We start from the raw sequence: 16,668 nt of genomic DNA, 5'->3' as shown, positions 1-16,668 counted from the left end.
GGGACCCACAAAATAGATGTTCTGAAATATTTATAAACACATAATAAATTATATATGTGAAATAGAACAGAGAAAAAAAGACTTGTCCCTAGATAAAAGCAGTTTATTTTCCTCTGGATTCATTTAATATCCTGAATCCTGTAATTAAATGCAATATCTATCAGATTCAACTTATACTGTAGCTACTATAATAGTAAAATTTAATATGAGCTTATTCATGAGGATCATTACTCTTGAAATACAGTATAGGAAATTAATGTCATCTTACTTACTAGAAGGTTCTCTAGGAAAGTTATATTCAGATTCTGTGCATCAGCTAATCATTAACAAATTTGCTGTATTTGTTGAAAGAAAGATACATGTATTTTAGTTTGAAGTACATGCCACCTGTTTTGCAAACATGCAAACAAAATAATCATTGTGCAAACATTAATATTTCCAAAAGCATGTTAGTCTTATGTTTAAGCACTTGCAGGCACTGGGTTCAGTAAATCTGTCTCATCATTTTAGTTTTTGTATTGCAAGGAGAGAGAATTACTGTAAATGTCTGATTAAAAATTATTCCTCTATGTGTAATAGAAACTCTTCAAATAGTCATTTTAGTAATATATTTTTTCCATGGTATTTTGTGAACACTGAAAATACTAATCATTGGAGAGACATATTCCTATACTGTGGGCTGGATGCAAAGGGAATTTATTTCAAAGATGATGAAATCAGCCATTGGGAAAGTAAGCACTAGTATGTTAAACAAACTAGAACTGAAAATAAGGTGTATAGAAACCATATAGATATGGATCTGATTTATTTCTGATTACATTTTCCCTCCCAGCTCCCTTACCACCTTAACCTGGTGTGCTTCCAATACTGCTGTAGATTGATTATAAAAAGATGTTTTTCTAAGAAAATTGTGAATTCTTTAGCTAATTAACCAAAGCATGCAGAGCACGATATTCCGACAAAGTGGAATGAGTCTCAAAGACTGGAAAAAATGCATTATTATATCCCTCATGGAATGTACTTTCTCTATATATACAGTCAATTCAGGCTGATGAGTCATCTGTAGTTACACTGCTAGAGATTATTTACTCACCCCAGCTGAATGGTTTTTGAATCAGTCAGTGTGAAAAATGTGTGATACTTGCCGCAGTTTTGACAGGGAAAGAGTTCCCTTGCATCATACTTTTCAAATTGATTTCTGTTAAAATGTTATGAACAAATAATCAAAATAGGCAAAATATCACCAAAACACTCTGTCAGTTGTCTGTAACTTTAAAGGAGCATGAAAATCATCATTTCTAAAGTTCTGTTCAGCTGTAAACTGTGGGTTTGTGTTTCTCTTGGGTATTTTGCATTAAAGGCTATTCTACCTGTTTGCAGTATAATGAAGTGTTACACACAAACTTATTATAAAAATGCACGAAGCAAAAACACTTGTACTGAGGAACAAAAGAAACAATGTTACAGTATGTGTTGGATGTGTGTATTAAGAAAAATACAGTATACCGATTTTGGATATTGATTAAATGTTGTGATGTCATTTTGAATTGCTCATTCATAATTGACCACTTGAGAAAGACAATTATGACCAGGTATAGTAATATATTATAGCTATCTATCAATATTATGGTGTATTATAATCAGTCAATGATATTGTAGGTTGTGGCCTGGGAGTTTACAAATAATAGCACCTTGTCGCAACTGATCGGCTATCATCAGTCTTTGTTGGTCCTTTGGGGTTCATCTCTGTGATACTTTTCACATTTTCAGTTCAGTTCCACTGCATTATTAACTGCAGGAGCAACACACTGTTGCACACCAACAGTTTAAGTGTGAGGAGGTAAATAATCAGTCATCGTTTCCAGGCCAGGTGAAGACTCTGGCCCAAGTACCTTGTTGATCATCAACACACAAGAACAGGGTGGTCATCTAAGCAGCATCAAGTACCAAGTGTTCTTTACAGTGATAATTTAAGATTTTGTCTGGAGAGCAGTGATGAATGTCAGAGAATGTGGTGCAGATGTGCACAATAACACACTGATTGTTGTTGTGTATAACAGGGCTGTCAATGGGAAGGTCCCCACGTGATGCTCTGTGCAGGATTGCATAGTTGCTACAGATCTCTGCTCATAGCGATTGTTGGCAGCCTGACGCATGGCACTACATTATTTGATGAAGGACCAGGACCTCGCCTGCAGCCCTCCCTGTGAGAAATTACAACATTGCACAAGACACACATACTGTACGTCCTTTTGCTGCTTGTGTGATGTCTTTCTTGCAAGATAAGAAAGTGATGGTTCTAATGTGGATATCCTACTCACTTGAACTCCACTGAACATTTACTGGATGAGCTGGGAAGACCTTGAACGTGGAGGCCAGTGAACAGAGGAGTGGGACAAATCCCACCAGACAGCACTGTGTTTGCAACCTGCTGCAAAGCATGCATCATGGATGTGCAACTTGTATTGTTTCTACCAACAGCCACAAACACTACAACCCTGTTACTTTTAGGGCAGGGAGCCCTGTTGATTATATATCTGTTCAATAAAATGTCAGTGTGTCTACTAATAAAAATATTTTCCTTTTCCTGATAATAGCTGCAAATATACTGCAAGTGATAGGATTCTTTTGATGCACAATATAATGACAGTAAAACGTGCACTATGTTGACAGTTTTATAAAAAATGACAACGTACACAAAGATAAGGGCGGATACAAGAGCAGTCCACTCCTCAGCATTAGAATGTAAAGTAGGATCATTCTTGAAAACAAAATGTGATGCCACCCAATAGTAATGTTGTTGATTTTTAGAAATGGACAAAACAAGGTTTTCAAGGTTTTTTAGGATCCTTATTCTTCACAGTAAAGAACTTTGTATGCCATATGAGGCAGAAGATACCACCCATTCAGTTAGTAAAGTAAAGCTCTAAATAATGTACTTGTTAAATGGAGCCATTGGCTGAAGTTTGGTCAGAAAACTTTCTTCTTTTTTCATCTTTGCCTCTTTGCCTCTCAGAGACATGTCTCTGGAGTTGTTCACCTCATTCATGGGCTTATCTAGTGCACATTTAAGCTACACCAGCACTCGTATTTTCATGCACATCACCTGACAATAGCAGAGGAAATGGGATGTCAAAACTACATTTTAATGTTGCATGTCTGAAGTTAATGTTTGACCTCCCAGGTTCTAATACAGTATGTAGTGTTAAACTTAATTTAACTCCTGTTACAATCCTATCATTTATCTTTGTATCTTAACATTTTGGTTCTAGAAATAGGATCTTGGAAGCTGAAAATATTGGCTCTGGAATTTGATTTTTGTAAAAATGCAAGTGTAAATTCAGTATTTTTAAAATACTTTTATTTTAAAATAAATAAAAAGATGAATGTTTTGAACATATATTTATAAAAATGTTGTTACTATGGACAGATTTATTTTTATAATACAAATACTTGCCTTACAATGTTTCCTGTTCATATTATGTACTGTACGTGACAAATCAAATACTGAATGAGCACTTTATTACAATGCTATGACTAATTTGGAATGACTGTATTTCAACATTGAAATTATTTTTTTAAAGTGGGTTGTGTTAGAACGCCACTTTAGCACTAAGTGTGTTGTTTTTTTAAGGAATGGTTAAAAACAGCTATTAAAGAGTGGAATGCTTTTTAAAAAATGGATACCTTTTTCATCATCATCATCATCATCATCATCGTCTGGTGAAATCATGTCAGAAAGCATGGACACAACCCCTTGAATCCAGTCAGTGGACTCTTCCACCACTTCGTCTATGACTTTCATGGGATCGGAGCTGAACTCATGTACGCCTCCTGAGCGCATAGTTGAAAGAAAGCAGCACAATGTGAATGAGCATTTTATTGGAAGAAATATGCTTCCTTAAAAATCAGAATGATAACATCCAATTACTAGTCATTATTTGTACCCTTAACAAAAACACACAAGTAGCTTCTTGCATATTGGGACAAAGAACCAATTAACAGCTTGGATTTAGTACACAGGTATCTCGATTTAAATGAATGTCACTGTGAAAAATGAAATGCAGTGCATTATGCATCAGCTGCATACCTTTTAAGCATCAGGTATATAGTAAATTGTATTTATTTAATGGAATGATAAAACTGAATCGTGGCAAAACTATGGTTCCACAGTATGTGTATTAAGGCATAGGGTGTACAGTATGTGGTACAATGTGTCTACCTTTACCTGTTACATTCGTAAAGCAAAGTGAAAAAACACATGAGCATGATATATTTGGACAATCACAAAATGACTGAAGTAGTTTTAGTGATAACTGATCTAAAACAGGAAATGTAGACACCGAGAACATCACAATTTATGAAATAGTTTTACCACCTTTCTGGCTGCAGTGCTTTGCAGACAAGTAGCATCAGCAACATACTGTACCAGTATGTACAGTTCCACCTCATTAGCAAAGCAGCATGTCATTTCAAAATACATGCAGAATCATCATATACATGTGTCAATAGTTTTCACATTCAGCATTCTGAAACAATTATAGGATACTGTACATATACTTAAATATTTCCAAACCTCAAAAGTAGTGTTTTGATTCAAAGAACAATGCAGAGGAAGACATTGCCTTGCTAAAATTTGAGCTGCTGATACTCTGAGTTTTTGACCCATGTAAAGAAAACATTTGATGTCCATTCTAAGTTTGCATTTGAACTTGAAACTTGAACTTGAACTTTATTGCCATATGTAACCAGTACATGTACTGGTACAATGGAATTCTTACTTAAAGAAAGTCTCTTGATTCTAAAAAGTATAAAACATTTTTTTATTCATTCATTCATTTGTTGTGTGAATTTAGCATGTCAATTAAGTTGTTCATTTTAACTGTGACCCATCTTTCCAAATGATAATTTTAAGAGTTCTTAAAAGATGACTAAGTGTTTATCTTAATTTTCACTTGACTTTTTTTTCTTAAAAACATTTGGGAATTAGCTTGGTGAATAAGGCCATCAGTCAAACAGCTTTCACAGTGTGGCAGCATTACTGTTCATTCTTGTCTTTTCAGTCCTCAGCATCTTCTTCAGCATTGTCTACTCATGCTTTAATTCGCTGTCTGCAGTTTTTCGTTATTCCTCTGTTAAAATAATCTCATAACATATGAATTCACATCAAGGGGACTTGATATTAAAACTTCCTTATTCTGTCTACTTTCAGAAAAGTAGTTTGTATAAACATGTTTATACTTATTCAAAATTCTTCACCCCTAAAACATCTTCCTGAAGATACTGTTATTTAGGAACAGAACAGTATTATTTTTGTTTTGAAACTTATCCACTTATTTCCAGACTATGTTGGTGATGGATAAGCTAAGGGATATACCTGAAAGCAAAGTGAAACTCAAGACTGAAGACAGCATAAAATGATGTCAAAGATTATAAGGACTAACAAGAGCACAGGATTTGGGTTATACTGTAAGTCTGTAAATATCTGTACTATATACATGTGTATTATATACAATGTATATGTCTATTTATGTATTGTAAATTAGAGTTGTTTTTAGAAAGACTGCAAAAAATATTTTAAAATGCTGTTTAGTCTTGTTAAGAAAATTCACTTTACAAAGCATAAATAGTCAAGCAAAACAGCACCGTGTTAATGAATTACAATACTTCTAGCCCTTTGCAATCTTATAAAATAAAGATATAGTATTAGTTGATTATGCATCCAGACTGTCTTAAGCACTGTTATGGAATCACCATCACTGCACAAGTAAATGCTCTATACGAATCCTTGCCTCTAGGGCTCTCTGCTCCCTGCAATGTTTTGCTGAAACCATGATGATGTGATCCTGTTAGAGTAAAGATATGGAAGGTAAGAATTGGGAAGGGGTTGATTTTGGACCCTTATTCATGATAACATGCAAAACTGTAAAAAAATGGCGTTAGTGTACTTTAAGGCAAATAACTTGTATTTAATCAAGTCAGAAAATGACAAATTGTCAGAAACTGCATTAAAAGCCACTACAACTATATAAAAGTGCAATTCTAAACATTTAAACCACACTACCTAAAAGCTCTAGTGCAAAAAACAAGCAAGTCCAAATTTCTGTAAATTCTGAAAAATTCTAACATATATATACAGTATATCTGTAGTAGTTCAGGTGGGTAGCTGCGTCAGCATGCATAGGTTGCAAAGAAACAAGTAATAGGTTTATTCCATGCTGAAAAGAGAAGAAAGAAACACAACGTTTCTGTCACGATCGCAAACCCCTCCTCCTTAAGGGCGCTCCAGCCCTTCCTTGTTTGTTGTTCATTTCCCGCACCTGCTCCCTGTTCCAGCCCCTTTTCAGTTCCCCCTTAAAAGCCAGACGCTGACCCTTATCCAGGCTCTGCATTGGTTTCCGCATCATGTGAGCCCGGGACCTGGATGCGCCTGGCTCCGTTATGCTTTTAGTTTCTGTTTCTTGTTCCCGTTCCTGTTCCTGTTCCTGTGCCCCCTGCCCCCTGCTGGTTCCAACCCGGTTCCCGTTTTTAAATCGTCCGTCTCGGATGGATCGCCTGGCTTTGGACTTTTGCCTTGTTTTTGGATTTCCCGTTAGTCTCATCCCTGGATCGTTTGCCTCGGCCACAACTCCCCCGACCACCAGCACTCCATGGACATGCCCCCCTGCCTTCATTCCCGTATCCTGCACGACTTTTCCCCCCGTGTTTTCCCCACTCTACCCCGGATTGCATTGTCTGCATAGGGGCCGGAAAGAACGCTTCGTTACAGTTTCGGCCGTGAAGCCTTCTTCAGGTGTGAGAAAGACAGGGCCATAAGCAAAGGTAATGTAGCAGGAGAACAAAAGCTACACGCTTTCTCACACCTGAAGAAGGCTCCACTTCCTAAATGTTGTGTTTTCTATCTTCTCTTTTCAGCATGGAATAAACCTATTACTTGTTCCTATACAGTATATCTGTCTATTTAACCCTTATACCAGATTTTCATTGTAAGGATATTTTTAATGACTATAAAGATCCTAACTCTTAATTCTCCATCTTGTTCAGTTTTATATGCTAATATGTCCATATAAGCATATATCAGATCAATATTCATTGTTTTTTTAAGTCACACCACATATTTTGTTACTTTAAAAACCCAAAACAATAGTGGGTGTTCACCACCAATTCCTGGTGAAGCAAGTTTATAAAAAATAAAATGAGATCATTTTATTGATCTCATAAGACTGCCAAAGAAATGCACAGGATTCAATTTACATAACACCAGGACATTTATTTGAAAAATGGCCAATGCTCCTATTGACCCATCAAGCAAAGTGCATTCCAAATAAAATTCAATGGCACTTGACTAAAGTTCAAAACATACTGTATTCTATAACAGCAGTGTCAAGCATGTTGCACTAGAGTCTAGAGTACTATAGTTTCTTATCTGTACAATACTTCATGGAAAGTCATGCCACAGAGACATGTAAAATGCCGAAGGTGGAAAATGGATGAAGGTATAAAGATTAGGGTTAAAGGAAATGGAATTATAATTTCAGTTCATACAAATTCAAAACATGACATGCGGATGCAGACAGAACATTCATGGACAACATACAAAATACATTGGAGTGCTTCTTATTCTAGACATAAAAAGCCAACTCTGGTAAGCAGTATCCATGAAATATAATATGAGAACAGGTCATCCAAGAAGAGAAATGGGGAAAAAGAATCATTTTGATTTTAAGGGCAGAGGTTTTTAAGACTCTGGTTTACAAATCATCATTTACATGGCAGTTATGTTAATGAGAATGCAGTATGCCTCAAAGGACTTCACAGAAACTTGAAACTGAAAATGGCTTCAACCAATTGATCAACTGTTTAGAAAAACTCTCTTTACTTTAAAATCTAGGATAATAAATTTTAACAATTAGTATTCATTGCCCTATCTCTGGCAATCAAGGTGTACTCTAACATACTGTGAACTGTGGAATAAAAGCAGTTCTTTCCTTATGCAGATACTGTATATGTACTGCAACATTTTTATTACATATACAGTCATGTTAATAGTATGACATACTTAAAAAAACAAATCGAGAATTTATTCTATAGATGGAGACGTTCAATGTTGATTTTTTCATAGTCAAATTTTGATTTCAGTCTCTTCATTTCCCAGGATGGCTGAGACAATTTTGTATGTAATGGTCTGAATGGTCATTCAGAATCCTAAAACATTCTTTAAATCTCTTTCCATTGTATTAACATGAAACCTTTGCCTAAATGAAAAAGGTGTTCTGAATACTTTGGTACTATGCTCAACAAGTTCTTCATGCAGTTCAAAGGGTTTGAGGTAAATAGTAATATATACTGGGAGGTATTAAAACCTATATATAAAAACATAATTAATTGATTCCAATACACAGTCTTTACAACTATTTGAGATGTTCTCCCCTCTTTCTTCAGATATACAGACATGCTTTCTCTTGTACTGAACATGCAGTATGGTGGTGGAAAGGGCCAAGTATGAGTTATCAGTTCACAAAGAAGAGAAACGTGTTTCATGTTCCTTAAAAAATGCCATACACACTGGTACTGTTGCTAAGAAACCCCCTGGATGCTAAGATGGTGGCTTGTATACAGTACATACAGTAACCTTGTTTAGGAGGTAATGTAATCTCAGCCACTTAAGGAATAAGTGCAGAGAAATGAAAACAATTAAATCTATAGGAGATACAGTATACTGTAGTAGGTAAAAAAATATATTTTGTATTCTGAATGACCATGAAATGTTATTAAGTCACAGGTGAGAAATGAATGAATTATGATTGTTGTGAAACATAAATGTCTGCAAAGGAACATATGATCCTATACAGGAGACATTCATTGTGTTGACTTTATTAACCAACTGTTGTACTGCAAACTGCAAACTGTTTAAATTACTTTGTTATTTCACTTGTATTACAAAAGTGGTTCATTTAGCATTTTTAATAAAGCAATTTTATTAATAATTACATAAAACATACTTTCATATTTTGTTTAATACAAATCATTATTGTTGTTATGACAGTAGTGAGAAAACAATACACAAAAGAGATTAAATAGACACTTTAAAATTAATTAGTTTTTTATAAATTAATTTCCTAAAATTGTCACATCTAGGCTGTTTGTAATGATATCCACGTATTAAAGTGTAACTATGGGAACAAGATAAAATTAGTTATAATTGAATTGTGTCATGTACTGTATGTTTATAGAAATATGATAACTGGAACTTAGACTTTAATGATGAGTAAATGATTTTATCTATATTTGCATAACTTCTTATTGACATTCTAAATGAATTAGTATGAATTATTAACTGTAGCATACATTTCATATTTTAAATCAAAGATACATTTGAAGTTTTCTGTTTTTTCCAAATTGAAGGCCTTTCATTCAGAAATCATAATCATTATTGCATTTTCAATGTTTTTAATATAATGTACATGATTATTATATCAAAATATCTCTTTTAACAATACAATACGCTATTGATTCACAGACATGCATAAATATAGAACAGCACAGAATCATAATTCTCCAAAATATTCAGAAATTCTATTTTTAACTATTGTGTAAGAATAACATAAAAGTTACTTAATTTCATTAAAGTCATTTCACAGAATATTGTGAAATATTTATAACTGCAGTTATACATTGTGCAAAGCTGATGCAAGAGAAACTGAAATTATAAAAAAATGCTGGCCTAAAAATATAGCCCAAGTTGTTGTATTTTATCATACTAAAGAAACTTTAAAGTTAAATACCAACTTGGAAGTTTATGTAAAGTCTGATTATTTTAAGTGAATAAACAGTACTTGGCACTGATGACATTTTTCAGATTATGTATTATAATACAGTAAATCCAAACAGAGGAGCAGGTTCCCTGAAATTGAATTGTTGACATTAATCTGTAGGCTCTGGCTCTTCATGTCATGTCATACCCAAAGACACGAACCAGTCTCCAGCAAGAGTAAGCCAGGCTTAACTTGAAAGGGCATTTAATTAATTGTGTCATTAAAAGTGAGACCAGTAAATCCTACAAATACTGTACCTTTGATATTACATTTCTGCTAGTTAATATAAAGTTTAAACTTTTTAATAATTGCTTAATAATAATAATTTGTCTTTAATGCCCAAATGAGAGAGTCACTTGAGAGACACTGCCTCACGACTGGGAGCCGAGCCCTCAGGAGACCGAGAGGAGGAGAATCAGTAGGGGGGTCCCCCTCTGGCCTCACGCTGAGAGAACCCCCCCAGGAAGGGTCAAGGTGGCACTGCCATCATGAGCCCAGGGCAGTGAGCTTCACTGATCCCCCAGAGGGAACCAGGGTGCAAAGGCAACACAAAAGAAAGAGGAGGGAGGAGGAGGGAATTCACAACTTTACACACAAGTGTTAACAGGGTTAGGGTTTAAATGGGAAAGAGAAAACTGAATGATAGAGGAAGGGGCGGAGTGCTCACAGCTTCTCCCCTCGAATCTTCACCTGTCGGTTTACATTTGAAATATCAGATGTGCAACAGTAACTTAGATGGCTTATATCTCAGCACAGTAATTGCTCAAAAATGTGTGTTTAATGAGCTGATGAGCTAGATCTGATATTTCCACAGTATACAATACTTCACCATTTTAAGATAAAGTACTGACTACATAAATAGATAAAGGAAACTCTTGTCTGCATTTTTAGACCTGAAAGGCTTTGCATTTTGAAATTTTTAGAAATTCAGCATTTTGAAAGTGAAATAATACTGTACATGCAAAACCTTAATTATTCATGACATGGATGAAATGTCATTGTTCAGCATACATTGATTCTGTTAGAGCTCGTAGCAGTATGGAAATCATTTTAACAAAATCACGGAAATGCAAACACATTGTACAGGTATTTAGGTTGCATGTGCTTTCATGCAGAAATTACACATAACACCTATGTGCAGGCACACATAAATCAGCACTACACTGCAGGCAGAAAGTCTTTACCAGGTGGTAAACAGGGGTCATCACAGTATTGTGTATTGGAGGCTTTTAATTGGATGGCAACAGGATGAAACATGGAATGAATGGTGAAAAAGGAGGGAAAGATATTAGCAATGAAAGAATGCGTATCCCGTAGTATGAACGTTTACTGAAAGAATATTAATGTGAATTCTGTTCTCAACTCCCAGACAAACAAAATTGTCTCATCAAATTTTAACAGATCTCATGGTGCAGGAAAATACTTTCCTATTTGAGGTTCAGTAATAGTGATAAAAATTACATTTCCATCAATCAACAAATTTCTGGGAAGTATCCTTGTGTATTATCATGTCTCACCAAGGGTTCAAAATTTGTTTAGGCTGATTTTGAAAAATGAAACGTTTCTTTGCTTAGCTTAAAAATTAAACTAGAGCAAGCTCAAAAAGCTTGGTTCAGAACACTAAAATTAAAATAGAGAAAGATAAGTTAAAACTACACAGTTGAATAATCAATAGAATTTCTATTTGCTCCTGAATATTCTTCAAATAAAAACATTCTGTGATTTCAGCGTGATCAGTTCATTTAAAACAGTATGATCATTACACTGTCTCAGTGACATTAAGTAGTTTGAATACAACAAGCCCCATATTTAAAGCATTTAAATACACATAGGAATGAATCAATATATGTATTTAAATATATTGAACACTGTATGTAGTATTTATGTATATAATGTACAGTGCCTTGTAAAAGTATTCACCCCATTCCAATGATGCCCCAGTTTGTTCAATTACAAATAGTGTTTACAAATTACATTAAATGTTTAGTCATTTGAATGTCTGAATTAAACATCTGGTGATTAAAGTTAAATGTCAAAAGAAACTGTACAGAAGAATAAAAAAACTAAACTATGTTTATTGTGTAAATATTCACTCCCAAAATCAATACTTGGCAGGAGCCCCTTACAGCTGGGGCTCTCTATGACCTTCGCACAACAGAATAGCATCATTTCCGCCCACTCGTCTTTGTAAACATGTGCAAACTCATTCACATTGGTAAGGGCCCTTGGGTGAACAGCACTTTTTAACCCTCGCTGCAGATAATTTATACAGTAAGTCAAAACCTTGACTTGGACATTTAGTGACATTAAACGCAATTAAAGATCATTTGTAATGCAGCAAAATGAGTCATTCCTGGAAGGAGGGAAGTCTTGCAAGGCACTTTAATATTCTGTTTAATGCATATAATCCATAAAATATCTGTTCAGTTTTACGATACAGTTACACCTGATGCTTTCCAGGTTTTATTGTGCTGGTACAACATTCAAAATCCAAACATCCAAAAAATCAAGACATGAAATGCTACGCAACATCTGAGTAAAACCTAAAAAGGGTAAAATCTAAAACCAAAGTTGTCCCTGGTAAACGTAAGAACAGGGACAGAAAGATCTATACTCTTTTTAAATGAGATGATAGACAGTCCATTTTCACTGATTGGCCCTATATTCCTGTATTTTATGATGCTGTGCAAAAATGAAAACAAACATTATTGGTGCCCACTTTTTTCTGCTGTCTTTAACAAAGTAATACAGGAAAACAAATAAAACCTTCCTATGTAAGAAAGATTATTATTGTTGTTGATGTTGTTGTTATTATTGAGCTTACAAATTGCTGTCCAACCCCATTTGTCATTACATATCCAAAGGGAAAGGGAACTACAGAGAGAGCTCCCAGTGAAACTATCACTTAAGGCATTTACTAATTTGTTTACATAATACCATATGCTCCTAAACACATTATGATTGTCAATAGATTTTCTTCTTTAATAACATATTTATATTGATTGGTCTCTTTCCAAACACCTTAAGGTACAGTACATGTTTAGAGGTAAAAAGAGAAATATTGATTTATAAAAGGTCAACAGTTTATAAAAAACATTCCTGGCTGGACATCTGTTTATGATCGCACTTGATTATAACCGATCATGTTGGAATGTTTCTCGCTAAACCTGATTTTTGTTTATTGCTTTCACTTAACTAAAAAAAACCTGCTTCAAAAACACACTGAAAGGATAATGTTTTTACAATAATTGACAATAACTGTTGCTTAACTCTCTATGTGGCTGTGCCATCATACGCACCTGCCCCACATTCTAGCCATGAATTTATCAACTTTCAGGTATATATATATAGACATGAACTCTACACTGTCCTCCTCTGTCAGTGGTGCACATACACTCCCCTGTCACCCCAGAACTCTCAGGGGTGCACAGACACTCCCCTGTGACCCTGAAACTCTCAGGGCTGCACACACTCTCCCATATGACCCCAAAACCCTCAGGGGTGCATATACACACTCCCATGTGACCCCAGAACCCTCAGGGGTGCATATACACACTCCCATGTGACCCCAGAACCCTCAGTGTTGTACAGATCCCCCAGGACGCAGGACATGGTACATGTGCTGCATGTGGAAATGACAATAATGTTCTGCCTTGGAAGAGGTTTTCTCTCACTATGCTTGGCGTCAACTGCATGTGATTTGCTTAGATGTATTTTAGCAAAAGGACATGACTTTGCAATGTAAATAAAAGTAGGAAGGAAATCTTTGGCAAATTATGTTAATATACAATACAGTATATATTAATGAATATAAAAGTTTTAATTAGATTTTAGATCTTTAGGAATTAGGTCAAATAATGGCAGATGAGTTTTATTATTATTGTTCTTCTTGTTATCTAAACTCATCTTTTTTACTTTAATGGCAGTGAAACGTATAACATCAATGTTTCATTATTCAATTTAAGATTGAATAATTACATCCATTGGATCTTCTGTCTTCAAACTGCAATAATTACAAAGTGTGTTTCTATTATTTACCTACCTATAGTCTTACTGTGTAAACATTTTAAAGGGCAAATAGGATGCTAATGCATAATAAAGTACACAATAAAATGTGGAGTTCACTAGATTATTGAACTATTGTGTTTACTATACGTGTCAAATAATCTAGTAATTCAGAGATACTGTCCTGCTATCAAGAATACAATACTAATTATCTACAAGACAATATGGATTAGTATTCATTTTGCTAGACTCGAATTAACCCTCTTTATCAAGCTCTTTATCATCAAATTGCTCTATGATTGTTTCTATCAAATAAGATTTGAATGTCAATGATTGATTCTGTCACATAGCTTCGAAATAACTGAATGGTTTATAATAGAAAAGGGTAGATAAGGCAAAACAATGAGTGACTGTTCCTATCATGTGCTGTGAAGTGTTAATCTGGGAAATGGAAATATATCATTATCTTCAGAAACACTGTATCACTGTACCACTCAGCTCCAATGGGAAATAGTAAAGTCTTGAGCACACTACCTCGTGCATTAAGGTTAGTGTGGTGTGGGAATTATATTTTTGTTTCTTTCAAATACAGGTGAACAGAGTATTCAAATTTAGAGCAATATCCTAGAACATGTCTAGAGGCCAACAGGATTCATTAAAACCGATACAAAGGTGAGGGAATAGTGCAGAAACTTTGTTTACCACCGCTTATTTGTTCTTCATGAATCCATGACAATCCATATACAGTACACTGTTTGAAACAATATCGTACTTAAAATCCTTGTACGGCATCTTTTCACTCTTGTGTAACATATTTTTACACAAATACCATATTCAACAAACAACAAGAACAACAATAATAATTTCAATGTATTGACTCCCGTTAAGATTTAATAAATCAAGCTCTCGAACACTTTCATCAACTAGGAATTGTAACTGTTTGGAAGACCTGAAGGGTCTTAAAAATTAATTTTTACCCATGGTGTTTTTAACATGCTATCTGTTTGTCCCCAGTGATTTTAAATTACTTACTGTTACCTTTGAAAAATAACATACAAAAATAATTAAATCCATCACTGCAGACCATGAAATAAAACTTTGGTAAACTTGAAGAATAATATGCAGTATAATATGTATTACTCTATAAATAAATATAACGGTTTTAATTACAATTTAAAATATTCACATCCATGGAGGAAAGATAACACCGGGTAATAGAAACTATTAAAAAAGAGAAAAGCAACAATTAAAAGAAAATAAGAATAATAAACTTACCAATGTATCCCCTGTAATCCACCAAGTCAAACATGACAACAGCAACAGCTGACCAGGTGACAATCAAAGCAATGACCAGAATCCACGCTGTTGGGGAGCTGAATGTCGATACCAAGTCTTCAGTCATAGACTTCCTGGGCACCTTGGCAGATGAATGCAGGATGCTTCCATTTTTATTGTCCATCACAGTGGTGGTGGTTGCAGAGGGCCGGACTGAAGTGGGATAAAATAAAAAAACGTCATGTTCCAAAAATGTACAGTATGAATGTTACAGTATTCAATAAACTGTACATACTCTATAGCCACCATATAAATAACAAAACAAAGTCCTTCATTTACAGATTATTTCATGCATACTAACAGTATCTATGCATTAAATAGAACACTATCTGTATCTATTGTAAATCAAATTATTTTTTTTTATTGTTGTTATTGTAACAAACTACTGTCAATTTACAGTTTGTGGCCAATTTCCCTTAAAACCCAGCAAAGGATCTAAAAAAACAAACAGAAAATCATAAGCAAAAATACAAAATACAATACGGGTGTTGTTAATTTATATACTGTACTGCTTATTCTGTATCTTATTCCCAAATGTATTATATTCTAACTTTAATGGGGCATTGGTCAGTTATAATGACTAAATTGAACATTAATAATTATCTCGGAAATTTAGTCAGCGAACATATTTGCTTATTTATATGGGTTTGGGAGTGATTATTGTATATGAAGATACAGTACTGTATACTTTAGAGTAGTACAATGAAAGTGTATTTTGTATGTGATATTGATTTGACCTAACAATGATGGATAATGTTGGATCATATGTGTCTACTTTTATTGTTTGTACTGTATATACAGTACAATAGACTTTGTGCAACTACAGCATCTGCCATATCAACCATGTAACATTATGGAAATAACTGTACTGTAGGAAAGGCATGTGCTATCTTTATTGCACTATATGTTAGGTATGTGTGTCTAGGGCTGGGGAGATGACTACTTTGCTCAAACAAAACATTTTTGCAGCACTTTATACATTATTAACGAAAGGGTAGAATTTGTGTACAACAGACATTTCTTTCTAATATTACCAAAAAAACGTAAATTTGAGATGCATGCATACCTTTATATTACAGAATGTTATATATATAGAAAGCTTTGTCAAAAGTACAATATTTAATTAATATTGTTTCTGTTCCTGAAGGGAATTTCTGTGAAATATTTGTTGAAAGTTAAAAAATATTAACTCTGATGCATGTTTGATGAGAAAAGAAACTCATGGATGCCACAGTAAGTGAGAAAAGAGAAGTGGAACCTGTCAGGAACCAAATACTTTCTTTGGTAAAAAAAAAAATTGACTTTACACAGAGTGGTGAATCAAGGTCATCTGCTGAAGAACTTTGTAACTGCAGTACTGAAAGGGCTCTGCACATTCTAAGTCTAAATTGATGAAGGATGAAATCTCAGGATGTGGATACAAGTGTATGATTGCCTTTGTCTCTATTTCAAGTCAAAAGAAGAAATTCTTCCTTAACTGCTGTATGTAAAATTCTATCAGTCACCAATAGTC

At 34.4% G+C, this 16,668-nt stretch overlaps 1 protein-coding gene across 49 annotated transcripts in view; it reads right to left on the bottom strand.

Annotated features, from left to right (window-relative positions):
• Positions 1-15,157, bottom strand: part of trdn (triadin) — a 123,463-nt gene extending 108,306 nt beyond the window's left edge. For 47 of the 49 annotated variants that reach the window (XR_015935545.1, XR_015935547.1, XR_015935548.1 and 44 more), the window contains exon 1: positions 3,688-3,760. The gene's annotated coding sequence lies outside the window, so the exon portion shown is untranslated. Of the gene's footprint in view, positions 1-3,687; positions 3,761-5,792; positions 5,853-15,095 lie in introns of those variants that run through there. The other 2 variants (XM_088626950.1, XM_088626949.1) reach the window with 2 other exon arrangements.
• Positions 15,158-16,668: the final 1,511 nt, after the last annotated feature.

This window comes from Lepisosteus platostomus, chromosome 3 (assembly GCF_059453375.1).
Source record: "Lepisosteus platostomus isolate fLepPlt1 chromosome 3, fLepPlt1.hap1, whole genome shotgun sequence".
In the NCBI taxonomy this organism is placed as follows: Eukaryota; Metazoa; Chordata; class Actinopteri; order Semionotiformes; family Lepisosteidae; genus Lepisosteus; species Lepisosteus platostomus.
The sequence above is the reverse complement of the archived record's forward strand: the minus strand, read 5'-3'. Positions and strand labels throughout refer to the sequence as shown.